The sequence below is a fragment of the Eucalyptus grandis genome, chromosome 11, assembly GCF_016545825.1.
Source record: "Eucalyptus grandis isolate ANBG69807.140 chromosome 11, ASM1654582v1, whole genome shotgun sequence".
Lineage (NCBI taxonomy): Eukaryota > Viridiplantae > Streptophyta > Magnoliopsida > Myrtales > Myrtaceae > Eucalyptus > Eucalyptus grandis.
Window position 1 is genome coordinate 5159801 of NC_052622.1, and position 27475 is coordinate 5187275.

The 27475-nt window shown below is 40.3% G+C and overlaps 1 pseudogene; it reads right to left on the bottom strand.

Annotated features, from left to right (window-relative positions):
- LOC104427059 overlaps positions 1 to 27475 on the bottom strand; it is an 80284-nt pseudogene that overhangs the window by 12428 nt on the left and 40381 nt on the right.

Here is a 27475-nt window from a genome sequence, read left to right on the forward strand (position 1 = left end):
CTTGGCAACCTCCGTCTAACAAACGGATTGTCTTTAGCCAACGAGATTAGTGAAATCGAAATTCTTTTCGACTCCCAATAACCTCGACACTTTAACATGCTAATGGACTCAACTGGATTATTCCGTGACCAGGATTCATTATCACAAGATGCTCCATAAGCCCACACTATTCATGTGGCGTCAAACTCACACCTCGGCAACTAGTCAAGCACAACTATTGCTAATGATTTCCTCTCTTTCACTTTTACTTCAACAATTTAAGTTCAACCAACTCAGCACAAAACTTTGCTACGATACTCGATAAAATCACTTCCAACACATTCTTTCTCTAATCGGTGCAAGATCAATTCTACTCCCATTCCTTTCGCCATCCTAGTGGCGTTCTACCGCAGTAGCGATGCCTATGCTACCTTGGACTTCCACTGACAATCCTTCACCTGATGGCCATGCTAGTCATCATCACAACATGTTCTAGTCATACTCGGACACTGGATTTATCCATACTTCCTTCTACAATTCTAACACTTATCTGGTGCATCTTCTATCTTCTATTAGGCAAAAGCATGCACTCTTTCTGGTTGCCTCATCATTCTGCTAGGACCACTCCCGACCAGATATCCTTATTGGCTATACTCCAAACAATCTCGCGTCCTAGGAAGGACATAAGATTGATCTCCATTATCGCGTCTGGAAACAACCTGATCTATTTGACTCGGTGCTGACTTGACTACTCCATCCTTCCTCGTGAGTGGAATAGAATGCTTTTCTCTCAACCTCGGTCTTTTCCCTGACCGATTTCCATTTCTGCCTGAACTAGATCTATACCTCGGCTCGAATGCAATGACTCGCTCCTGGATCACATCTCCACTGGGATCTCGGCATGCGGGCGACAACAACGGTTGCAACATTGACAACGGCTCGATCCTGAGCTTGCTCGCTCAACCAAATCCCAATGAACACTAGCGCCTGAATGATCCCGCCGAACCTAGGATCACTCGATGCTGCTACACTAGTACCAACTTGCGGTGGTACTCTTACACTTGAACTGGCGAGTCAACACTCGCCACAACCACCTCGGTGCGACCTTTGTCGGTGCATCATCCCAGTCACAAAGGACATTGTCCTCTCACTAGGAGTTCTCGGCTCCTGCTCGCTCATGGTTCGGTCTTTATCACTTTGACCGTCTTCCAAACCCACACTGGATTAGAAGATGAGCGATCCACTCACAACAAACAATTCTAGCACTCAGCTAACACAGACATGCATCGGCATGAATTTAAAGGCCTTTCCTACTAACTATCCCATGGTCAACGCTCCTTATCACTCCAATCTTCAACCTCGCTCCGATACCACTTAAACAGGATGTCACGCCCGATCCTCGGGCACGCACACATCCTTCTCACTTGATCGATTTTATAATGCGATATCCCGGGACAATGTATCGCCGACCCTTTCATTTATTAAGCACATGCGGAAGCGATTAAAATCCCAGACAATAAAACGATGGGATAGAAAAGCAAGGCCATATTTTTCATATTGAAATTTATAACCAACTTTTATACAAACACAAACCACTTCAAAACTATTCACATCAAAATGGAGATCTCAAAAGAAGACAAAAACTTAGATAAACTAGGCCGTACTCAAGGCCCCTCTCGAGGATTGTCTTCTTCTTCCAAAATCCTTTCTTAAGATCTCACCTCCGAGTTCTCCTTCTCGGATTCCTCCTCCTCGCTCTTCAGCGGGGTCCTGAAATGGTTTTCCCCAAGCTGGGATGAGACTACGTCTCGGCGAGTTCTACCCCACTAAGCCCGATTAGTAAACTATTATACTAAAGGCTGCCTAAACACGCACAGGGCGGAGGACTTACCTTGGCCTCCGATCCCACCCCGCAAGTCGGTACAATTCATAATAGGCACCCAAGCAATCATATCACCGATCGAAGCATCGATCAAATCGACCTAGTCGATTATATTCCAACAAGACCACTCACGGTCATTTCCATTCAGTCAATCAATTCACAACATCAAATCAAAGCAAGGATCAATCGACCTAGTCGATTACATGTCAAACGGACCATTCTAGGTCATTGATTCCACACCATATATTCTTTCATCGAGTACTCGGTCACGAGCCACATCAATGCTCTCGGGCGTCAACTTCGCCAAGGTGACGTATCCACTAGACAACCGTGTGCGTTCTTTAAGGCGCCGTTTTCGCCGGTGATATCCCAAATCACCGAACCACACATGCCTACAATGATTTTATCAATAGACAATTGCGTGCGTTCTTTAAGGCGCCGTTTTCGCCATGATGTCCTTATCACCGAACCACGCATGCCTATAACCATGTACTCACTAGACAATTGTGTGCGTTCTTTAAGGCGCCGTTTTCGCCATGAATTCCATAATCACCGAACCACACATGCCTATAACAATGTGTTTAATAGACAAGTGTATGCGTTCTTTAAGGCGCCGTTTTCGCCACAAGTGACACCCTCGATCACCGAACCATACATGCCTATAACAATGTGAGTACTAGACCGATACGTGCGTTCTTTAAGGCGCCGTTTCGCCGGTGATATCCCAATCACCGAACCACGTAGGTCCATAATAATGTATGTACTAGACCGATCGTGCGTTCTTTAAGGCGCCGTTTTCATCGTATCCCAATCACCGAACCACGTAGGTCCATACACTGATTCAATCCCAGTAGTACCCAATTCTCTCATCATTCTACTCCCTTTACAACTCAACAAAGCATTATAAATGCTGAATAAAACATACTTGGCCATTCACCAATCAATCATTCAATCAAATAATTAAATTAATTCAACAAAGCATTATAAATGCTGAATAAACATACTTCCATTCACCAATCGATAATTCAATCTCAATCGATTCCAATCAATTTAGGTCTAAATCCCAAAATGTCACAATTTATTCAATTCCATAAATAATTAATTTATTTATTAATTTCAAATAAATAATTATTATTAAAAATTCAATTTAGCTCAAATCAGCCCGATTACATAAACGATTTCACCACGTCATCGGCCATTTTCAAAATCTTAATTTCTGAAAAATAAATAATTAAATAATTAATTTCGAAAATTAAATAATTAATATTAAAAAATTCCATTTAGCTCAAAATAAAGCCCGATTAAATAAACGGACTTCACCACAGTCATCAGCATAATTTTCCGGTTCCAGGCCATCTCCCTTGAATTTTCGGAAAATAAATAATTATTTAATTTAATTCCGAAAATTAATATTTAAATACAAAAAAATCCACTTAGGCCCGAAAAGCCTAATTGGAGCCCACTAAGGGTCGGGAAAAATCCCGAGGCACTTCCAATAATTAGTAGACCACGTCTACTTGATAATTGCACAATCAATTTATCTAAATCGCATCACAATTGACTAATAATTGCTAATTTATTCTAATCTAACAACCTAAACATAATTAATTAAATCTAAACCAACCTTAAGCATAATTAGCCAACTAATCCAAGATTAGTGAGATTACTCACCAAATCGCGCACAAATCGGATCAATCCGACGGCAGCGACGCGAGGAACGATTCTTCCCAAAGCACCGCTCGGGTTCGGGGCCGGGAAACGGCCCAAAACGGGCCCGAACCAGCTGGAAACCCATTTCGTGGGTTTCTGCCCATGGCTGGTCGGAGCAGATCCGGCGGCCAAAACGGCGAGGGAAGGCCGGCGGAAGGCGAGGGGGTCGCGGGGGAGGTCCGGCGAGGCTAGGCGGTGGCCGGAGGTGGCCGGACGGTGGCTGGTCGGAGCTGGAACAGGAGCGAACAGCGGCTGGTTCGCGCGGCCTGGGCGCGCGCGGACGGCGGAACGGCGGCGAGCGCGCGGGCAGCGGTGCGGCGGTGCGGCGGCGGGACGAGCGGCTGCTGACTTCGTCTGGCGGTGATGCTCGCTGCTTCTGATCTTCTTCGGCTTCTGGTTCGCGCACGAAGAAAAGAAGGAGAAGATAGGAGCTGGTTCTGTCGTGAGGGGGAAGAAAGAAGAGAGAGGAGAGAGAAGGATAAGCATTGACCGGTCAAAGAAAGAGAGAAAGAGGGAATGGGCGGTGGGGAATTCGCACGAGGGGTGGGCTAAAGGGGGAGGGGAGAGAAAAGAGAGAAAAAAAGAGAGAGGGAGAGAAAGAAAAAAATAAAAAGAATAATGCCATTAGTCTTATTTTATTCTTTTTCTTTCTCTTTCCTTCCTATTTTCTTCCGTCTTCATTTTCCTCCGATAATTTCTTTCTTGAAATTTCGGACTTGGCAATAAATTGATAGACGATGAGACGGTCCTAAAAATGAATTGTGACACGTCGAATATTCGATTCCCAAAACCAATTTAAATTTCATGATTAAAATCAATCAAACGCGATTTTAGTCCAATCCAACCAATTAGGTAGCTTTTAGGGATTTTAACCGTGGATATATCTCTTAATGGCTTCACCCAATAGGTTAGTTAACTCTAGTGAGTGATTGACTATGCAGCATGATCGATGCAAATGTCTATGGCGATCGTGGATTGTATGAAGGCCTTCGATTCTCGGAACATTGACACTTCATCGTGCCTCGATGGAGTCACTATAGAGCATATGGCAAATTATACCTACTTGGAGCATGGGCTAATGGCAACCATCTTCGCTCTTTTGCGCAAATTCATGAGCTTATCGTTTACGCGTTTGAAATTTCTTGGCTTCCATTTACCTGTGGGCCGGATTGCTATTGCTGCGAAATCAACGACACGTACCAAAGTCATTGCGGATCCAAGAAAAGTAAGAACCTTCGAGTTTGTTCTGTTTTCTTAGAAAGAAAGAAGAATTGTCAGGATATATTTGTTCGAAACTCGTGAAAATTGAGCTCAGTCATCTGTATATCTTTGCAGAGCCCACGTGATTTGAAAATGCCCTTTAAGATAAAATAGTTAAGTAAATACTGTGGTGGTATTTTGTACGTATAATAATACATAATTATTTATTTAATTCGAATTCTGCCAACAAATCTTAGTGGGTTGAACCCATTTACTAATCGGTTGATAATGATCTAAATAAGCGTCTCTTAAATTTGTTCAGCTTTCATTTGTCACATATTCAACCTCTAGATCTCTTGCGGTTAAAATCGAGCGTTACCTCATGTTCATCGCCTGGGTAATTTATATGGTCTCGTGATATGGCATCACTAACATTACTACAATCTTCTCATTGTGAAATTGATTTAATGTTACTAAATGCAAATATTTAATACACCCACAATTTTCTTGCCTTCATCCCAACATACAGTGCCATTCGTGGTTGTGAAATTCATCTTGGGAGTCCCATGGGTGATGATGTTGCTCCTGCACATATGGAGGAGAAGACACTTAGCAATGGATCAAACATCGAAGAATTTTTGTGATCTAACAATAATTTCTTGCCGATAAGATACTCTTACTCGGACATCAAGAAAATCACAAGTAGTCTTCAAGACAAGAACTAGGCAAAGGAGGGTACGATTCTATGTTCAAAGGAAGACTCTGGAGTGGCCGTGAGGTGCCGGTGAAGATTCTGAAGAAGGGGAAATCAGACGAGAAGGACTTCATAAGTGAAGTGGCTACGATCGGAAGAATTCATCATGTTAATGTGGTTAGACTGATTGGTTTTTTCTTTGATGGCTCGAATCAAGCTCTTGTCTATGATTTCATACACAATGGATCTTTGGATAAGCACATCTTTTCATGAGGACAAGGGATTTCTCTTGCTTGCAAGGAGGTGTACAAGATTGCTCTCGGAGTAGCTAGAGGGATTGAGTATCTTCATCGAGGTTGTGACATGCAAATTCTACTCTTTGATATTACGTCTCACAACATTCTTCTCGACAAGGATTTCACCCCAAAAGTTTTTGACTTTGGGCTAGCGAGATTGTATCCTACGGATAACAATATCGTATCTCTTACTACTACAAGGGGAACCTATGGCATGGCTCTGGAGCTGGTCTATAGAAACCTCGGAAGCGTCTCTTACAAAGCCAATGTCTATAGTTTTGGTAAATTGTTGATGGAAATGGCCAATGGGAGGAAGAGTTGGGAGGTGGTTGAAGCATGTTCTAGTTAGATGTACCTTCCTTTTTGGGTTCATGACAAACTTAGTGAAGGACTGGACATTTGGTTGAGCATATTAGGGAGGAGGATAAAAGAATAATAAGGAAGATGATAATCGTTGCTCTTTGGTAAATTCAACTGAATCCTAGCAATCGCCTTTCAATGCACAAAGTCTTGGAAATGCTAGAAGGAGAAGTAGATGATCTACAAATACCTCCCAAGCCACTCTTTTATCCACCAAAAATGTCGACAAGGGATGATGGAACTTGGATTGACAATGGCAGAGATACTATATCCACTTCATTGATTAGTGGAATAACTTACAAAGACCATATTGAGTATGGTACTACTAGTATTACACAAGCGTAGACCCATGATAATATTTTATCTCGTGACATATGTGGCAAACAAAAACAGATCGTATTTATGATGTTTTAAGTGTAGCTCCCCTTTCTTGGCCATCATGAGATTTTACGTATGTGAAACTATTTTAATGGATCATAATTACGATTGTATCATCTTTAGCATTTTCGTATTAAAGATGTTATTAGTTATAAGTTGCACTTTTGGATCTGATATATAATCTAGTGATGACTTTCAGCATAGTCTTGCGAGGAGCGGGTTTGCGTTTTGGAGTCTTTGCGTAAAATACTAACTAGCACACAGGACTTCCCGGCACTCTAGTGGTCGCTATGTACGTGTCGCTTTAGGGCACACTAATCGTTGCCACTAATAAAATGACGGATGGTAAGAAATGACAAAATCTAGGAGAGATCATAAACAACAACTTCGGTTTAAACAAGGGGGAGAAGGGGACGCTTACCTACACAATAAATAGTGGATACTTTTTTTGACTTTTTGTTCCATCGGAGATTAGTTAAATAATTAAATCATGGAATAATAGGAGACATCATATTAACATTAATAAATTGGATTAATTAAATTCTTCCTTCTTTTACTAGGTTGCTTAGGTTATCATGGGCTCAAACCTTGAGTCTGTCCAGACCTCGATCCTTGACATGCCGGGCTTGGGCACCAGGGTCTCGATTTCTGGCATTGGGGTTTCAAGGCTGGCCTCAAGGTCCTGAGTCGAGGCGGGGACTCAACTTGACCTCCCTCTCCTCACGCAATGAATGATAGCAAGAGGTGATGAACTTAGACTTTCGATGAATTTGGTGGTAGTGGAGCATAATCATGATGAAGGTGGAATTCAATTAAAGGTTGTTAGGTAATTTCCTTAAATATATTTCAAGGAAGTCCTACATATGAAATATTCCAGCTCCGACAATAGTCATTCCTTTTTATAAATGAAAAGCTAAGAGTAGAATATTCATTCTTTGACTAATTCAATTCCTCTTGAGTCAATCAACTAAACAGGACTAAAGGAAGTCTCCCAAATCATCATAAAGAGCTAATCAATCTCGTCTCATTTTTTGACTCGGGAAGCTGTTGTATATAATTTTTTCTCAATATGACATGGAGTCGACAGTTCATGAACCATGATCATTCTTTTTGTTGGTAACTTATTAATACCTTTTATAAGTACACTTTTAGCTATGAATTTAGCGAAAAAGTGAGTGTTCAGCCCGGAAAAGACGGACGCGGTTGTTGCTCGTGCATCCTTCCAATTTTGACCCATAATGGTCGATGATGATCTTTTTGACCTTCCCAAAATTTTGACCCATAGTGTTCGGCCCGGAAAAGTTGGACGCGGTTGTTTTGCACCTTCCCAAAATTTTCTTCTACGAGCTTTTCTAGGATGGTTCGCAGCGCATAATCTTTTGACTTTTTCTTCTGATTCTCTGTTGCTCGTCAACTTACGTTGACCGACTTTGACTTGCCAGTTGACGAGTCCCACACTTCATCTTCTTCTATTTTGTAAGATGGACCACCAACCCATCATTTTGACTCCCAATAGGGGCAACTAACAAGATGCTACATCGTCTTCAAAAACCTTGCTCGTTCATTATACTAGCTTTCCAATCCGAGTCAATTCGTGACTTGATAAATGCCAATTTCCTGTAATTTCATTTGATTTAATTTCTTATTAATGAAAACCCTTTGAAACAAACATTGCAATGCTAAAAAAACTAGCCCTTGTTCTCGTTTTTCTTTTATGCGGTACTATCCATGCGGGGAATTCACCTCATGTGGCAACATTACCGACATAAGCTATGCTTTTCAACTATATGGCGACCTGAGGAACTGCGGCCACCATCTTTTATTATATTTTCCAAAAAGTATAGTTGCAGTAAGCCTAATTAAGTTCGTCTTGGGAGCCCTGTGATTGGGGATACGGTTACTCGACAAATGGAGGCGGAGGCATTAAGCTATAAACGAAAGCATGGAATGGTTCTTGCATATTTGTTTTATGAATAAAGTGGGTTATAGGATGTTAATAAATATAGATTAATGGGACGGAAGTTTAGAATGATCGATGAACACGACAGAATGCACTACCATTATAAAGTGTGAGCTGTATGTCCACTTTTTCATTTCTAAATTATTTTCAATTGTGAAAGGTCATGTCTAAAATTTACACTTTTCAAACTTTTACTAATCTTTTCTTTATAGTTTGTTTGTTATTATTATTATTATCTGTTTCCCTCGGAGTATTCCCTATTTCATGTTGAGAATATTTAATGATCACACAAAAGATTAGGCACGTAATAAATTGTCCTGATGGAAGAAAATACTAGCTTCCTTCTTTTCCACGATCCTCTTCTAAATTAAATATGTATAATTTTTTTTAATAACAATCAAAGTTGAATATAGAATCCTCCAATCATGACTTCATCACATTTGATTTTTTCCTTCTTCAAGAAAATATGTGATCTTAATACGCGCAGCTCATATGACATTGAACTGCTACACAAGGAAAGGCATAAATCATTTTACATTCAAAAAATGCAATTTCAAAAATTAGAAAAGTTGAGGTTTGTAATAAAAAGGAATAGACATGGGAAAAATCATTATTTTAATAAGATTTTTTTTATCACCTTCAAGATAAAAGAAAAAAGAAAATATTTTCGTACCAAATGCATCACTCTAGTCTCCGGTTACAAGTAAAAGTCAAGTTGATCAAGTGCTAAATTCTGCTAAAAGATTATAAGAAGGAAGACTTTACGTATGATTCAGTCTACATGAGATTTTGCTTTTTTGTTCCCCCTTTGCCTAGATGGCCGGGTCGCCTTGTTCCTTCTCTCATCATCATTTTGAGAAAGAAACAGGTCTTTATCCATCCTGTTCTATGCCCATTTGGTTCAATATTCCAAATAGATTTTGAGACTCTAAAATCCCTTGACCAAATGCATATAGAGTTTGGTTCGTTTTTTGCTCAACTTTTAGGAAAATATGATTGCATCTTCAAAGGGCTCCAAGGGCCTTTAGCCCAAAGAAGGTTCGGAAATCCTTTAGGAAGTTGCATTCTCGGAATGCAAGTCTTGACCCCTTTTTTACTGTTCATTTTCTCCATGGTTTGCACGAAAAAGCTGATCGAAGGCCGGAAGGGAAGTGTGGGCAGGTCACTGCCACCTAACCTTAGGCAACGTCGATCGCGCGATCCCAAGCAATGGTCACCTGAGGTCATGGTGACCTAGGCATTGCTTGCGTAGATTGTGGCAAGATGAGTGACGCTTAGTTTGTGCGACTCGGCGACGCCGAAGGTCACACCACCCTAGGTGAGGCTGTTCGGTGGCCGGATCTAGCCACCGGTTGCTAAACTCCAAAAAAAATTAAAAATTAAAACCTTTTTTTTTTTTTTTTTTTTAAATTTAGTAAAAGTCGTTTAAAAATGTAACTTTTATCAAACGACATTTAAACCAAAATTGTTTCCTAATGCACTTTAAAATTACAATTCAACCGAGCCAAACGGGGCCTACATCTAGACACCAAACATTATATTTGGTCTAACTAGTTCGTGCTCTTTGCTATTGCATAAGCTATGCACAAAGATCCAACTCCTCCTCCTCCTCCTTCTCCTTCTCCTTCTCCTACATCGGTCTTTTAGCATTGTCACAAAATCAATCGATGCTCCACCTCTTGCGGTGAGATCGCAAATATAGGCTATCCATTTCGACTGAGGGGTGACCTGAAGTTTTGCGGCAACCCTAACTATGAGCTAGTCTCCATAAAGAACCGCACCATTCTCCATTTGTACTCGGGCAAGTACTATGTATGATACATTGACTATACCAACTACACGAATAGGGTTGCGAAATGGAAATTGCTCATCTCTTCCTCGGCACTCCTTGTCATGCACCCCCTCCAGCTACAAATGGAAGCGATATACATGCTGGAGAGGAATGTACAGGGATGACATGTTATCCAGGACCGTGGCAATCGTGGATTGCATGAAGGCCATCAATTCTTTGCTTTACGTCGAAGCTTCATCATGCTTTGATGAGGTCGAATTTTTGAATTTTTCTAGTACGAGAAGGCGAGTATATGCCATGGTTGATGCGAATGTTTCGTTTATTAGAATATTTAAATAATAAACCACGTATTCATCTAACAGCTTAAGCTTATAGAACAGTTGGCGGTGGTCTCACAAAATCTCACATGGTATCAGAGTTAAAAGGTCCTAAGTTTGAATTTTCCAGGCCCCTATTTGCCTTCCCAATTAAATTTCCACGCTTAGTACTAGGCAAAAAAATCAGACTAAGCGTGAGGGGGAGTGTTAGAATATTTAAATAATAAATCACGCATTCATTTAACAGCTTAAGCTTTTAGAACAGTGTGGTCCTACAAAATCTCACGTTGTCCGTAGAAATTGCATGCACTATAAAGCTTATGGCAATGATACCATTGTGGGTTGATCACAACAATCTTCATAGCTATGCGCAATTTCATGAACAGATGGTTTATGGTTTTGAACTTTCATGGCTTAAAAAAGCCTGTAAGATGCATTCTAAATACTATTGCTACATCGACGCTACGAACCTAATTAATTGCATAAAGGTAAGTATTTATGATTTGTTCAGTTTTCTCAATAAATATATTTGGTTGTGAAATTTCATCTATACGAAAACTGAGCTTGGTCATTTGTATATCTTGAGCTCATGTGATTTGAAAATGGCCATTAAGATCAAGTAGTTATATAAATGCTATTGGGGTATTTTATAAGTATGATAATGAATACATTTTTATTCGTTTGTTTATTTGTTTAGTTCAAATTCCGACCACAAATCTTAATGAATTGAACTAGCACACTTGTTGCTTGATTGTGGTAAATAGGTATCTTTTAAAATTTTTCAGCTTTCACTTACGTATTCAATTTCCCTTGTAGGAACTTATATCCTCTTAACGCTGCCCAAGTCACCCTTTTGTCCAACAGAAGTGTCAGCTGCTAGGCATCAGACGCTATGTCAAATTCATCAATTACTGCAACAATTTATCGAGATTAACAGCTTGAGTACAGCAGTATTACTAGACGAGAATAGGAATATTCAAATCACAAAAAGAAAAAAAAAAATCAGTTCAGCGGGGTTAACAAGTGTCTGAGGGCATTTTTTTAACAAAATCCTATCGGAATACTGTCATTAGGTAGAGATATTGTGGACGACGGCATAAAATTATTTTACATATATATTATTTGAATAAATTGTGTGATATGTGATATGATGTTAATTAGTGGGATGAGAGTTAGGGATGATAGGTACAACACTATAGAATGCACTACAATTTATAAAGTGCAAGGTTTTTCTCAGTCTTCATATTTTCGAATTGCGCTTCTTGATTATAAAAAGTCATTTTACACACGACTTTTCATAAGTGAGAATGGCAATTCAAAAATATGAAAAGTGAAGAAACATCTCACGTTTATAGTTATGTATATATTTTCCTACCATTTGATCGCTTTCTTCCCGATTATACAAATGTAGAGTTTATGCATCATTCTGCAAACAGGATTTCATGAATAATCTTTGAGCATCTAGCATTAGGCCTTTTTTCCCTTTGTCGGACAATGAGAGCTTAAAAAAGAACTTATGGCAATCGGCTAGAATTTCCAATCGTTAAAAAATGAATCGATATGACCTTTCCGACTTTCATTTCGGAATCCATATTCCGATCTTATAATCTACACCCTCATCCCAGACCATGACCATCGGCCGTGCCGGGCCTAGGTTCACTCTGAGCTTGCTGCACGGCTGCGTTGGGGTGGCCCACGCCGACGTTGATTCAACTCTAGATTCGTCGCGGTGCACGAAGTTTCTTCTAGCGCCTGTCTCGCTCGTTGACGGGCTTTTTGACTTTTCAGACGACCAATCCCAGTCTTTTCCTTCTCTCACACGTCCCATTTTGTGGTCGCCACACCCCAAATCACTCACTTCCACACTGATTAGTTTGTAGTCAACGATTTTTCCTTCTCTTTCTCATTATCTCAAGAAACGGAGCAACTGAAATTATTCCTCTCATCTTCATCCATCTCTCTTACATCTCCACGCTAAACAATAGATTTTCCTACTCGACTCGTGTCCTCTCCTATTGCATAACCAATGCCCAAAGATCGACTCCTCCTCCTCCTTCTACGTCAGTCTTTTAGCATTGCCACAAAAAATAATGAATACACTAACTCTTGCAGCGAGATCCCGATCATAAGCAACGTGTTTCAGCTTAGAGGCAACTCAAAGGTTTGCGGTGACTTTACTATGAGCTAACCTACATAAATAACCGTACCGTTATGGATTTGTACTCGGACCAGTATTGTCAACTATGACAACTACACAATTAGGGTTGCCGATGTAGGGATGAAAAAGGGCAATCGTTCATCTCTTCCTCTCCACTCTTTGTCATGTAGCAACTTCTAGCTCCAACCAAATCCATAAGAATGCGAGGAATACAAGTTCTATGGTCGAGAGTCATGCAAGACCTTTTCGATCATGAATTGTACGAAGACCGTGCCTTCTCAGTTTTATGTTGACGCTTCGTCGTCCCTTGATGGGGTCAGTTTTTCTTTTACTTTTCTAGTACAAGAAGGTGATTATACACTATGGTGTTAGGACTCTTGTGTGAGTAAATTGTGTTACAGAAATCTCACATCAAATGATTGGTGTAGTGTATAGCAATTAATATATCCCGATTAGCTCATGAGCCATTGGTCTAAACTTTTGATTGAATGTGGATCCAACTAGATATGTTGATAGGTTTAAACTTAGGTTCCCTCTTGGTAATCTCCTTGGAAGAAGGTATTTGACTTCTATCGCGTGCTTCCACCAATTGGTATCAGAGCCATGGTCACGGCTTGAGAAAAGTTGTTAGAGATGCAGAAGAATACTTGAATTAAGGGGGACTTCTATTGCGCGCTTATTAGAGCCATGGTCATGGTTTGAGATAAATTGTTAAAGATGCAAAATGATACTTGGATTAAGGGAGAATAGACCTCATGACTCACGTGTAAGTAAGTTGTGTTAGAGAAATCGTTAAGTTGGTATGGTGTGGAGCAGTTAATATATCTTAGTTAAATCATGACCCATAGGCTTAAGCTTTTAAGTGAATGTGAATCCAACTGGATATATTGACAGATTCGAACTTGAGCTCCCTCTTGACGATCTTCAAAATAAGGTATCGAACTTCTGTTGCATGCTCCCAACACATGATCGATATAGATGTATTGTATATGGAAACTATATGCACTATAGAGCTTATGTCAATGATACTTGGGTGGGTTGATGGCAACAATCTTTAAACCTATGCCCAAATCCATGAATAGATGGTTTTTGGATTTGAGCTTTCATGTCTTCCAATTGTGGGTAAGAAGTATTGCAAACATCATTTTGAGTGGTATGGGTAAGCACCAAATTTGGTGCGGACCCAAGAAAGTGAGACCTTTTAAGTTTGTTCAATTTTCTGAACAAAAAAATAAAAATAAAATTGTGGGGACATATTTGGTCAAAGTCCGTGAAATTTGTTCAAAACGTGAAATCGAGCTCAGTCATCTGTGTATCTTTTCAAAGCCCGTGTGATTTGAAAATGCCCAGTAAGCTCAGGTAGTTAGGTTGATGCTCGTGGTATTTTATATGTATTGTAATAAATACATTGTTTATTTATTTAATTCGAATTCTGCCAACAAATATTAATGAATTGAACCAATATACTAATTCCTTGATTACGGTCCAAATAAGTGCCTTTTTGAATTTCTTCAGCTTTCACTTGACACATATGCAGTCCATTTTCCAGGAATTTCCGCCTACTTCTACAATTTTGGCACCGGTATTGGAGGACTCTTGCTCTATGGCATCGGTAACAATAATTAAATCTTCTCATGTTGAATTGATTTGATGTTTCTAAATGCAAAAGATTTAACAGACCCATAATTTTCTTGCGTTTTCCCCAAACTACAGCGTAACTGATGGCTGTGAAATTCATCTTGGGAGCCCCAAGGGAGATAATGTTGCTAATATGCAAATGGAGGAAAAGACACTTAGCAATGGATCAAAAGGTTGAACAATTTTTGTAGTCTAATAATAACTTCTTGCCAAATAAGGTACTTTTATTCGGACATAAAAAAAAAAAAAGAAAATCACCAGCGGCCTTAAGGACAAATTGGGAGGATACAATTTCGTTTTCAAAGGCAAACTCTAGAGCGGCCGTAAGATGGCAATGAAGATTATGAAGAAGAGGAAAGCGAATGGACAAGACTTCATCAACAAAGTGATTACCATAGGAAGAATTCATCATGTTAATGTGGTTAGACTCATTGATTTTTGCTTTGAAGTCTCCAAATGAGCTCTTCTCTACAATTTCATGCATAATGGGTTTTGGATAAGCACATTTTCTCATGAGGACAAGGGACTTCTCTTGATTGCAACGAAATGCATGATATTGCTCCCGGAGTAGTAGGAGAGATTGAATATTTTCATTGAGGATGTGACCTGCAAATCTATATTTTGATATTAAGTCTCACAACATTTTTCTCGACAAAGGTTTCATCCAAAAAGTTTCCAACTTTGGGCTCGTAAGATTGTATCCCATCGAGTACGACAGTATGTTTCTAATTGCACGAGAAGAATCTTGGGATACATGATTCTAAACTTAAAGAACGTTGGGGGCTGGGGGCATACCTTACAAAGTTGATGTCGATAGCTCGACAGCCGGTTTTTGCCTCGCTGTTGAATTCTGGTCTTTTCTAATCTATGCTCCTCGCTGCACGTCTGCCGGGCCAAGGGCGATTACACTTTGGGTGACCGGCTTTTGACTTTTCAGCCGACCATTACCAATCTTTTCCGTCTCTCGTACGTCCCATTGGTGTGGGTCGCTAAACCCCAGATCACGCACATCCACACAATTAGCTGGGGTCGGAGAATTTTCCCCCTCTCTTGATAAATACCTCGTCATTATTTCAAGAAAGAAACAGGGCAACTAAAATCATTCCTCTCATTTTTATCTTTCTTCTACAGCTCAACACGAAAACACTCAGATTTTGCTTTGTTGATGCGTGCTCCCTCCAATCGCATAAGCTATGCACAAATATCAACTCCTCCTCCTCCTCCTCCTCCTCCTACTCCTTACTCGGTCTTTTAGTATCCCCATCGAAAATAATCAATGCACCGCCTCTTGTGGCGAGATCGCTAACATAAGCTACCTGTTTCGGCCGAGGGACGACTTAAAGGTCTGTGGCAATCCTGATTATGAACTAACCTGCGTAAATAACCGCACTGTTCTTGATTTGTACTCAAGCCAGTATCATGTAAGTTCTATCAACTATATCAACTACACAATTAGGGTTGCTGATGTTGAGCTGCGAAAGGACAATTACTCGTCTCTTCCTCTCCACTCTTTGTCATGCCACAGCTTCTTTAACGACAAATCAGATCGGTATAGATGCGGGGGATACATATCCACTAATGGAGAGTTATCCAAGACAGTTTCAATTGTGAACTGCACGAAGGCAGTTGCTTCTCGGTTATACATTGATGCTTCGTCATGCCTTGATGGGGTCAAATTTTCAAAATTTTCCAGTACAAGAAGGCAATTATATGCCGTGGTCGATGCTAATGTCTCGAATATGGAAAGTGCATGCACTATAGAGCATATGGCAATGATGCCAGGGTGGGCTGATGGAGACAATCTTCGTTCCTATGCACAAATTCATGATCTAATGGTTTATGGGTTTGAGCTTTCATGGCATCCAATAGCCTGTAAAAAGTATTGCAAAGATTATTTGATGTGCGACATCAATGACAAGCACCAAATTCAGTGCATAGCCAAGACAGGTAACGACTTTTGAGTTTGTTCAATTTCTTATAATGAATAACAAGGGTGCCGTAACTTTTGTATGGTGCTCGTTTAAGTGCCATAACTTCTTCTTTTCTTTTTGTTCACTTAAGTGCCACATTAAAGTAAAATTGATCATTTGAATGTCGTTTCCCGCAAATCATCTTACGTAAATTTTTTTGTATTAATTTTCCATTTCGACGTGGATTCTTTTATTTTTGAAAATTTTATTAATTGTCCAAATCAATGACAATGATGTCACATAGGATGATCTACATTTAATCGAATTTTCCGCTAAGGCAAATCACTGATGACTCTTAAGTGATCGAATTTAAATTTATGGCAATCAAGAGAATTAAAAAAAAAAAAGTGTTATGACACTTAGGTGAATGTTGTACGAAAGTTATGACACTTTTAATGTACTTATCCCAAAATATTATTAAGATATATTTGGTCAAAGACCATGTAGTTAGTTCAGTCATCTGTAAGATCATGTAGTTAGTTCAATGTTGTTGTGGTATTTTATAAGTACGACAACGAATACATTTTTATTCATTTGTTAATTTAAGTAATTATAATTCTGCCAGTAAATCTTAGTGGATTGACCTTGATATACTCAATTACTCACTATTTGATTATGATCTAAGTAAACACATTCTATCTCTTTTGCAGATATCGCCTTTTACCTTGCCAGAATTGCCAGTGTTATTGAAGGGATCTCGCTCATTAGCTTCGGTAAACATCAATACAATCTTCATTGTGAAATCAAGTTAGTGTTCCTAAATACAAACATTCAACACACGCACGAATTGGTTATTCAAATAACAATAAATACATTATTTATTCAATTGTTTATCTATTTAGTTCAAATTCTGCCCACAAATCTTAGTGGACTGAACCGATATACACACTGCTTCATTATGGTCTAAATAAGTGTCTTTTAAATGTTCTTCAGGTTTGGTTGGTTACAAACTCAAAATCAATTGGGGAATACGGAGCGACACTTTCCCTTATGCGATGCTCTCGCTCTTTGGCATCGGTAACATTACTATAGTCTTCTCATTGTGAAATTGATTTAATATCTCTAAATGAAAACATTTAACACATCCTCAAATTGGTTAAAATATATAGTGTTTCAATGCATGGTTGTGAAATTCATCTTGGGGGCCCCATGCGTGATGATGTTACTAATACGCAAATGGAGGAGAAGACACTTAGCAATGGATCAAAATGTTGAAGAATTTTTGCAATCTAACAATTTCTTGCCAATAAGGTATTCTTACTCGAACATCAGGAAAATCACGAGTGGCCTTAAGGATAAGCTAGGGGAGGGAGGGTATGGGTCCGTGTTCAAAGGAAGACTCCGGAGCGGCCGTGAGGTGGCGGTCAAGATTCTAAAGAAGGGAAAAACGAATGGGCAAGACTTCATCAATGAAGTAGCTATCATTGGCAGAATTCATCATGTTAATGTTGTTGGGCTCATTGGTTATTGCTTTGAGGGCTCTAAACAAGCTCTTGTCTACCATTTCATGCATAATGGATCTTTGGATAAGCACATTTTCTCACGAGGACAAGGGATTTCTCTTGAATGCAAGGAAGTGTATGAGATTGCTCTTGGAGTGGCTAGAGGGATTGAATATCTTCATCGAGGATGCGATATCCAAATTTTACACTTTGATATTAAGCCTCATAACATTCTTCTAGACAAGGATTTCACCCCAAAAGTTTCTGACTTTGGGCTTGCAAGATTGTATCCCACGGATTACAACACCGTGTCTCTGACTGCTGCAAGAGGAACCTTAGGGTACATGGCTCCAGAGCTTGTCTTCAAGAACCTTGGAGGCATCTCTTACAAAGCCGATGTCTATAGTTTTGGAAAATTGTTGATGGAAATGGCCACTAGAAGGAAGAACGAGGACAAGGTTACAGGGTGTTCGAGTCATACTTACTTTCCTTTATGGGTTTATGACCAACTTAGCAAAGAATTGGAAATTCCAGTGGAAGTTAGTGAGGATGAGAGGAAAATAATAAAAAAGATGATAATAGTTGCTCTTTGGTGCATACAATGGAATCTTAACGATCGCCCTTCGATGCAGAAAGTCTTGGAAATGCTTGAAAGAGAAGTAGATGATCTACAAATATCTCCCAAGCCACTCTTTTATGCAACAGAAATGTCAAGAAGGGATGATGGAACTTGGACTGACGAAGGCAATAATACCATATCCACTGCATCAACTAGTGCAATAACTTATGAAGATTCTCGTCTTGAGTGTACTAGTATTAGTATTACACAAGCATAGACACATATCAAAACCATTTGATCCAGTCACATGTGTGGCAAATTGAAACGTGGTATTGATGATGTTTCATGTATAGCTTCCCTTTCTTGGCCATCATTATATCATAGATGTTTATGACTATATTTATTATCTTAACTACGCCCAATTCATCTTTTAGCATTATCATATTAAAGATGTCATTGGTTATTGTTTGGACTCTTGGATCCAATAGAAAATCTAGTGACTACTTTCAGCATAGTGCTGAGGAGCAAGTTTGGGTTTCAAAGTCTTTGCTTAAAAGTCTAGCTAGCACCCAACCTGCTTTACGCATGGCTTAACGACACTTCAGTGATCGCTATGTATGTATTGCCTCATTGCATACCAATTGCCGCTAATAATGTTAAAAATGTTGGATGAAGAGGGATAATAAAAAATCGACTTAACGGCGGGGGAGTGCGAGATGGCAGAAGATATCAAAAGATGATCTCTTCCTCAATAACAATAATACATGAGATTAATTAAATTCTTATTATATCTACTAGGTTGCAAAGTTATCTTAGTGGTAAATGTGCACTTAAAAAAAGATATTAGTTTTCCTTTTAGGGTTCATTGTCCAAGGCTATTACATTAGGAGGAAATTTCATTCGAGGGGGATATATATGTCATCTTTATTACAATGATTTGAGTATTCTATTCGAGTCTAAATTTATTGTGAAGGAGTATTTACCATGTTTAGTTTTCAAGACCGTCTTAACTATCCCAAACCCTTCTTGCTATCACTTTTGAGCAGTACATCACTCTTCATATCAAATTGAACGAACTCAAAATAGTTTTGGGGGGGACAAAATCCCACTACAAGAATGGATGCGAAATTTTACAATTTTTTGTGAATTTAATTTCGCCATTATTAAGATTGACTATTTTTTAGCCGGTGAACGTGCTCGTTGACCTTCGTTCGGCCAAAAAAAAAGTGCTCGTTGACTCCAAGCCCAACAATCATACGGATTTTAGGTGAGTATTGAACCAATAATCATATAGCTTCATTTGCATTTTTCTGATTAAGAAGTGAGGAAAAAGAATCGATCGGTACGTTTGCATAATTTACAATTTCACTGCTTTTTCTTGGCCGGGATACAATACTTCTGTTTTTGGGCCACCCGAAAATCTTGACAACACTTTCCGGTAACAGGTCCCTTAATTCGAGATACAGGGCGAAATGACGAAATTTCCAGGGGACCAAATCCAAAATAATAGAAAGGTCGCGTCCTTGGATGCAAAAAAGTCGTCTCACTAGTCGCTCTTTGCTTCCTTCCAGAAGTTTCTTTGCTTTAGCGAGGGAGGTCGCTTCTGGACTCAAACACTCAAACGCACTCGACCGTTAATTCAAAAATTAAGCAACCAAAAAAAGAAAAAAAAATCACCACATTCTAATTCTGATTCTGATTCTCGTTTAGAGGCTTTCGAGAATGGTTTTGATGGGGCCAACGCTTTGCTGGTGTTTGCAGGTCCGATGGATGCGACGCGTTAAACCGGTGTGGGAAGAGGTTCGAAGATGCTACAAGAAAAGCACCAATGAGGCAATGAAGTACCGCAGTTTCCGTAACAGATATTCTCTCTAATGGAGGAGCTAATGAGGATGGGCTCTCGCTGCACAAATCCTATTTGCATCCTCAGCCATCTCAGGTTGTATTCCTTTGTGTCCTTCCCATCAATGGGCACCTTTCCTTCCATCGGATCGTAGAACCTCAGCAGAAGGACCAGAATAGAGGACTTTCCGGCACCACTTGGCCCGACAAGAGCTACCTTCGTCCCAGCTTCAATTTTCAACGAGAAGTTCTTCAGAACGGTAACTTCTGGTCGTGATGGGTACTTGAATTGGATGTTCTGGAACGCAGCAGTTCCTTCGATCCTCCCATGATGTGTATTTTCTGGCACATCTGGTTCAATTTCAGTTTTTTGTTCGAGGGTCTGGAATGCAGGGGTGAGTATGCTCATGGCCGATGATACAGTGGGGATCAGCGTCCACGGCTCTGTAATAGAAGGTACCGTGAGAGAGAAATCTGGTATGATCTTATGCCGTTTTCAAATGTGGCTTGTCCCTCTATCGACCAAGACCGCGGTGTATTACAAGGCGACTGCATGTGCAATGTTCCATAAGCAAAGAGAAAATCCTTGGATTAAATCCACTTCATCACCTAGTGCAACAGCTTATAAAGCTTCTCAACTTGAGCATATAGGTACTAGTATAAGACAAGCATAGATAACTATTAATAGCACATAATCTGGTCACATATGTGACAAAAAGAAACGATCGTATTGATGATGTAGGTCTCCTTTCATAGTCATTATCAAATTATACATGTTTATGACTACGTTTATGAATCTTAATATCGATTTCAGCATAGTCCTACGAGAAATGAGTTTGGATTTCGTAGTCTCTTTTTCAAAAGCCCAGCTAACACATAACATGTTCTAGATTTTGGCTTCATGGCACTCCAGCGATGTATGTACGTGTCACTTCATGACACATCAATTGTCGCCACATAATGTTGATAAATGACGATTGGGGAGAGATGATAAAATTTTAGGAAAGATGATAAATAAAAACTTCGGTCTGATGGAGGGGGAGTACGAGGCGGTTAACTACACAATAGATGACGGGGACTTCAAATTCTTGTTTCTTTCATGAGGCCGCTAAGGTTATTTGGTGGTAAGTGAGGTTATCTGTTGATTGATAAGGGAAGAAGAGAGCATGGATTGGCGAGTTGCATCATTTACAATTTCTTTGCTTTTGGCCCCCAAAAATCCCGAAATAACAATAGTAATATCCCTCGCTATTGCAGTCCCAATCAACACTTGAGCGAGAGAAGAAGGCAAAGACGTGGTCGAAGAAGAAGGTGATAAGTGGTGGAGGCGAAGTGGCAGCGGCGCGGTGCGGCACATGCTTAGTGAAGCCACCATGGAGCCGCGGGTGCATCCTGCAAACCAACACACTGCTGCATGGGAAGCTGGCGAGGCTCGCCCCATGAGCTTTCACTCCGGCCACTTGAATGCCACGACAAGTGGCCTGGTCCCTGGCTTCGTTAACCTCAACCAAAGCAGCGGCGTGAACCCATCCATCCACGTTGCTCTGTGAATGCTTCTGCGTAGTTTGGCAGGAGTAAGGATTGTCGAGGCCTCAAATTCACGCTTGAAGTTATATTCTGATTGATGATTAGGCTTTTAAGAATGTCGTAGTTGAGGCCAACTCGTTCCTGATGAGTGCAGGTTCGATGAACAAGATATGCTATGAGTTGAACAGGTGTAAGAAGAGGTTTGAAGATGCTACGCAAAAAGCAGAGGTGCTCACGGACTATGTCAGGCATCACGGTGAGTTTTCTCTGCACATTTTCTCGCCAAACATGTCTGTAAAAACAGAGAGAAACATTTCGGATTTATTCATGGAGAGGTAGTTGATTGGTGATTGTTTGGTTGCATATGTTATTGACCTGTTTTTGCTATATATGAGAATGTTGTCGAAGTAAATATTCAAATAAAAGAGTTCGGCACCTTGTTCTTCGTTGACGTTCATTTGGGAATCGGTTCCATTGTAGTCACCACCTCGGAACTAACATCCATGCTTCATAATTAGTGTACTCAATCCGCGAATTGGCGTACTTTTGGGGCGATGGAGAGTTAGGGAATCATGGCTAGTGAGTTTGCACTGCCTGAGGGTGAAATTCAACTTTCAGGCGACATCTATTTGTACTTCGGCTAGTATCCAAACCCATAATACTATTTACTCTTTCAAGAATATTTTCTATCCACACAACATTTGACCGGTTCAATTTTTAAGTAAATGCCATGGATTCATTTGCGATCGAAATTTCCGCTTCAGATTCTTTAGATCTCACCACGGGGACATAGAGAAGTCCCGTGCTAAGGGAGCAGCTGACATTGCTACGTCCATAAAGAATCATAATTATTAGCCGATGATTGAGGTTTGAATGGTCAACAGAAAATGTCATTAGATTATTTGGGTAAGGAAGAGGAACTAATCTTAATATGATATACTCAAGTAAGTTGCTCAAATACTATATATATATATATATATATATATATATATATATATATATATATATATATATATATATATATATATATGACGTGTCAAGATATTGGATCTGAGAAAAAATAAAATAGACCTCGAAATTAACTCCCAAATTAAATTAAAGGGATATGTTCAGCAGAAGTCCTAAAACTTGTCAAGGAAGTGCAATTGAGTCCTAAAACTTACAAAAAGTGCAATCAAGTCCTAAAACTTGTCAAGTTGGTTCAATTAAGTCCTAAAATTAACACCGTTAAGAAAGTTAACGGAATTGCCGACGTCGCGTTGACGTGGCGCTGACATAATATTTTTAATGAATTTTTTATTATATATATGGCTTTTTAAATTTATTTTTATTCAAAATATTTAAAAATTAGATTAAAAAACTAAAAAGATAAAGATAAATTTATTTTAAAAATAAAACTATTAAAAAAAAGCTGCCGGTAGAGCTTCCGCCGCCGCCCATCGCCGGAGGGGCCAACAACGGCGCCGGGATGGGCCGGTGACGGTCGCCGGCCTGGGCGGGTGGCCGGTCTTCACCCGCCCTAGGTGAGGCCTCACCGCCCTCGCTTGGGGTCGGCGATGCTCGCCCAGATCTGGGCGCCGAGCAACCGAACCTCATGGTCCTCCTCCTCCTCGGCCTCGCCATTCTCGTCGTCGTCGGTGGCGGGGGCGGCGTCGTCCTCGTCGGCGGAGCTGGTGGAGCGGGCGACGGCCTCGAGCTCCTCCTCGTCCTCCTCGTTGGCCGGCTCATCGAGCTGCGGCTGCTCCTCGCCCTCGGACCCGTCCGATAGGGCCTCGTCGGACGACGCTTGCTCTCCCGGATCCGGGCGAGCATCGCCGACCCTGCCGATGGTCGCCGGCCCCCGCGAGGGCCGGCGCCCAGATTTGGGCGTCCTCGCCCGACCTGGCGGGGGTAGCCGGCCCTCACCTGGGCCGAAGAGACCTCGCCGGCGAGGGTTGGCCACCCCGCCCAGGGTCGGCGACCATAGCCGTCCCCCGGCGGCCGTCGCCGCCCCTCCGGCGATGGGCGGCGGCGGAAGGTCCACCGGCAGTCTTTTTTTTTTTAATAGTTTTGTTTTTTAAAATAAATTTAGCTTTTCCTTTTTAATTTTTTTATCTTATTTTTAAAGATTTTGAATAAAAATAATTTTAAAAATCCATATATATAATAAAAATTCATTTAAAATATTATTTCAGCGCCACGTCAATAATTTCGTTAACTTTCTTGATGGTGTTAACTTTAGGACTTAATTAAACCAACTTGAAAAGTTTTAGGACTTTTTGCTGAACATATCCCTAAATTAAAAAAAAAAAAGAAGCTACAAGTAGGCGAGGCTCAAAATCACTTACACATTCATAAAACGAAACTTTCTCATCGGGTAATACTTGTTGTCGGGCATAGACGGGCATACTCTTTTTAGCTTATTCACAAGTACCAACAAAAATATGCAATTAAAGTATTGATGAGGGTCAAAGGATATTATTAATAGAAATCCTACATTAATTTTACCTAACAAAAAGATGTTTAAATTGCAGATATCTTAAATTTCTATCTCTTTTTTTTTTTTCATCTGATTTATATATTTATTTATTTTAATTTAAAAGATGTAACCTATCATATGGAATCTCAAGTTTACAATTACTTATTCTCGTCTTGTCGAGTTTCTCTCTACCACAGGGTAGTTTTCTTCTTCCTTTAAACCCTTTCTTTCTCAGTCTCGACACCTCTGTTTCAGCCATGAAAGTCTCCTCTCTTCCTCATCTACTTCGTCTCTTGAATTTTCTACTCATCTCGAGTACCCTCATTCGGTCCCTTAACCCAGCTTTCTCCTTCCTTTTGCATGTCTTCTTCCTCGGCTTTTCGTCTGTCGAATTTCTTTTCCTTCCGCCTTACGGGGTCTTTGGGTTTTTCGGTTTGCATGTCACAATTTTCTTCATCTCGACCTCGGTCTTTTGAGGCGACATCCTAACTTTGGTCATGGCTCGCGAAGGAGATCCTGATGCATCTCGAGTTGCTGCACTCTGTCAACAATTGGGTAGATTATGTTCTGAACAACAGATTGAAGAATGGCATGTCGAGCCCTCACCTGAAGCTGCCGAGGAGTGCAAGTTAACTTTAATTGGTAAAATCCCTTCCAATCCTTCTTTCAATTTTCAAGCTTTTCAAACAGTCTTGAAGAGGGCTTGGAGGACGGAGTAAGTTGATATTCTGTAGAGGAAAGCGTGAACTTATTTAGCGAAATTCAGGTCTCAATCAGAAAAACAGAGAATTCTAGAAACCGAACCTTGGCAATTCTCGGGTCATCTCATTAATTTCAAACCTTGGGTTGCAAACACCCCTTTGCATTGTTATGATTTCTCCACCTGCGCGTTCTGGGTCCAGGTGGTAGGTCTGCCCTTGGAATGTTGTACAGACAATATGATTCGCAAGGCCGTTAGTACTGTGGGTAATGTTCTGCAAATGAAGTCTGATTTTATAACTGGTTCCACCCTGCGTGTAGGCCGTGCAAGAGTTGAATTGGCTTTATCAGAACCTTTGAAGACAGTAGATTAATCAAATTCAAAAATAGAACTTTTTGGCTGGATTTCAGGTATGAATGGTTACCACACTACTGTTACTCATGTGGCAGATTGGGACATTATACAGACTCCTGCCCTTTGGTACCTTTTAAGGAGAATATGTTTTCTGACTCTGAAAAAACTCCTTCTGGACCCTAGCTAAAAGCAGAAGTTCAGCAATATAGCCCCTATTGGCAATTCTATTATGATCGATCAGATGTGGATGAGGATTAGGAGGAAACAATACCTGAATCGCCTCCCACCAAAGCTCAACCTTTCCCCCTTCTACCACCACCTGCCCCCAAAGCAACTGTTCCTCCTCAGCAGGCTATTTCTATTATTCCGAGGGATTGCAATGCTATACCAGGCCTTGTTTCTTTGACTCGCCACAATATGACTACTGCTCTAATCCCGGCTGAAGAGAAGCTAAAAGGAGTGCAAGTGCAGTCCTCAGTTCCTCAGGCCAAGAAAGGAAAAGGCGTTTGTCAGAGTATTAAAATTGGCCCTGTTAAGAAACCAAGACGCTATACTCCATATGACATACCTGGTGTTTGTCACGCCCCATCCTCGGGCACGCACACATCCTTTTACTTGGTCGAGTTTAAAATGCGATATCACAAGACTATGTATCATCGACCCTTTCATTCATTAAGCACATGCGGAAGCAGTTATAAATCCCCAGACAATAAAACAATGGGATAAAAAAGCAGGTCATATTTTTCATATTGAAATTTACAACCAAACCTTTATACATGGCATTAGACAGAGCACTTCACAAACTATTCACAACTTCAAAGTCTCACTCTATCTACACATAAACAACAAGGGTTCACAAAGAGATGGGATTTCAATCCTCATCTGGGTCATACTCAGTATCATCCTAATCCTTCTTTGACTCCTCTTCACTCAGATCATTCTCTTCCTCAGTTTCACCTCAGAGTTCTCCTTCTCAGATTCCTCCTCCTCAGCTCCTCATCGAGGTCCTGAAATGTTTTCCCCAAACTGGGATGAGACTATGTCTTAGCGAATTCTACCCCACTAAGACTCGATTAGGAAACCAATACGCTAACTGGGCTGTCTATGCACACACGGGTCAGAGGACTTACCTTGGCCTCAGATTCCACCTGCATATTAGCACAGTTCAATAGGCACCCAAACAATAACATCACAGATCGATATCTCGATCAATCGACCCAGTCGATCACACGCCAACAAGACCACTCACGATCAACTCCATTCAATCAATCAATTCACAACATCATATCAAAACAATGATCAATTGACCTAGTCGATTACATGTCAACGATGACTCTTCCCCGGCCAATTCAGATCAATTAGTCAATCCATGACAAACGAATCAAATAATATCCGTAATTCCATATATACTCGATAATTAATCTCAACATTCCAATTCAACATTCCCACTCAAATATAGGTTCAAGGCGCTAGAGGTGACCCCAACACAAAGTCTCGTCATCGTGCGGTACTTAGTCCTTGACCACAAATAACAATAGTATGAAGCGCTAGTGGTAACTCACACGAAGTCTCGCTATCGTGTAGTACTTAATCATTCACTACAAAATGCAATAGCATAAGGCGCTAGAGGTAACTCACACGAAGTCTCGCTATCGTGTAGTACTTAGTCCTTCATTACAAAAGCAATAGTATAAGGCGCTAGAGGTAACTCACACGAGACGTAGCACTTAGCCCTTCACTATGCATATCAATACTGTAAGGCGCTAGAGGTAATTCCCATGCGACTCAGGTCGCCATGTAACTACAATAAGCAATGGTATAAGGCACTAGAGGTAGCTCACACGAAATCTTCTACTTGTGTAGTACTTAGTCCTTTACCTACTCATGATCCATTGGTTTCCCTCAACATAACACACATCACATTAACTTCTAATAATCATCTTGTTTCAACTATAAGCCAAAACACGATTAATCCCTCACGGCCCAATGACATTGTGCCTCGCACTTAACTTCCTCAACTAAAGTAATGTCTTGGCCTCATTTCTTCATATTAGAAATATCCAATAAAATATCGTGCGTGGGCACACGGCTAGCCTTAGCCAAAATCTAATATTTTCCCTTCCATAACTCCCACATTTTCCATAGTCCGCTCAAATAGTTTTGGCAATATCAACCGATACCTGGTTATTTTTCAATTAATAACCGATGATTTTCCAATTAAAGAATAATTCCCATCCTTCGCAAATAATTCAATTCAAC